This window comes from Octopus bimaculoides, chromosome 9, assembly GCF_001194135.2.
Source record: "Octopus bimaculoides isolate UCB-OBI-ISO-001 chromosome 9, ASM119413v2, whole genome shotgun sequence".
Taxonomy (NCBI): domain Eukaryota; kingdom Metazoa; phylum Mollusca; class Cephalopoda; order Octopoda; family Octopodidae; genus Octopus; species Octopus bimaculoides.
This window is the reverse complement of record NC_068989.1, coordinates 16,866,382-16,867,870: the sequence shown is the minus strand read 5'-3', so window position 1 is coordinate 16,867,870 and position 1,489 is coordinate 16,866,382. Positions and strand designations below refer to the sequence as shown.

The following is a 1,489-nucleotide window of genomic DNA, read 5'->3' as shown; positions in this document are numbered from 1 at the left end:
GCGCGGACGCGCAACTGCGCGTTCGGGTCCGCGCTGCTTTAGTAGTACCCGCCAATGTTTGAATACAACACTTCGCTGAAAAGTGCTAACACCATTTTAAAGCAATTTTGCGTGAATCAAAATGTAGTTATTTCATGTTACCTATGGTTTAGTCATTTATAAAACTAAGGTCAGCTATAGCTGTTAGAAATAAACTGTTACGTTTACAAATTTAGTGAAAAGTGGAAGTTTCATTGATTGAATGGTAAGAACTGATTTCTAATCGTTAGAGAGTGCTATGTAGTTTCCTGCTGTTATTATTATTGACCCCCGGGACAAACCGGGAAGTAAATTAGATAACATTGTCAAGATTATATTAAAAAAAAAACAAACAAAAAAACGAGAAATTGTGCTGGAGGCGTATAGAGAATAAGAGATAAGTGAATGAAAACTAAGACTGCATTCTAAGAGACAGCAAAAGAAATAAAGGACGACAAGTATTGTTTAAATTTGGGAAACACAATATCGAAATTTTGGAGAAATACAAGAAGAGCCTTCTTTAATCAGCAATTGCTTTTTTTTGGTTGATTGTATAATAATATAACAGCTAGAATCATATAGCTTTCACCGTACTTGCCGATTCCTAATGACTGAATGATGATGTAGGTAAATATTTATATTATTTAAACCATGACACAAAAAAAACATTTAAATTATTTTCATTATCACATGTTCTGGTAGAAAATTAGAGAAAAGCGGCGTAATTTATTTTCGATAGAGACAGTAAAATTTTATTTAGTAAAACACCGAAACAACGAAATATACATGGTTTTTGTATATTCACAGTTACAACAATGTATGTAATAATGCACATTATTCCCTAGAGTTTCATTTGCGTTTTAGTAGCTATGATCATCCAATTTTTCTCCAGTTTATAGTCATCAAATTAAATTTTACATACTATTTTTTCACCTCCTGCACGAGACAAAAATAAACAGAAGTATATGGAAGATTTTAATTCAGACTAGATTTGTTGTTTCGTTTACCACACAACTTGTGAAGGTATCAGAATTTTTTTAATTACGAATTGTGCGATGAAATGGACAAAGTTATAAGTTTTTTTTTTGTTAAAGTGTATTCCAAATCTTTCATATAAAATAACAACAATATATATATATATATATATATATATTATATATTGCTGATTGCTGGGGTGAGAACACGTATAAAATGCATGGATTTAAATTGTTTTACTTGTTTCAGTCATTTGACTGCGGCCATGCTGGATCACCGCCTTTAATCGAGCAAATCGACACTAGGACTTATTCTTTGGAAGCTTAGTACTTATTCTATGGGTCACTTTTGCCTAACCGCTAAGTTACGGGCACGTAAACACACCAGCATCGGTTGTCAAGCGATGCTGGGTGGGGGGACAAACACACACACACACATATATATATATACATATACATATATACGACAGGCTTCTTTCAGTTTCCGTCTACCAAAT

The 1,489-nt window shown here is 32.8% G+C and overlaps 1 protein-coding gene across 1 annotated transcript in view; it reads left to right on the top strand.

The window, feature by feature from the left end:
- The first annotated feature begins 145 nt into the window (after window positions 1-145).
- Window positions 146-1,489, top strand: part of LOC106869647 (zinc finger protein 91) — a 12,325-nt gene continuing 10,981 nt past the window's right edge. The window contains exon 1 of the mRNA XM_052970322.1: window positions 146-641. The gene's annotated coding sequence lies outside the window, so the exon portion shown is untranslated. The remainder of the gene's footprint in view (window positions 642-1,489) is intronic.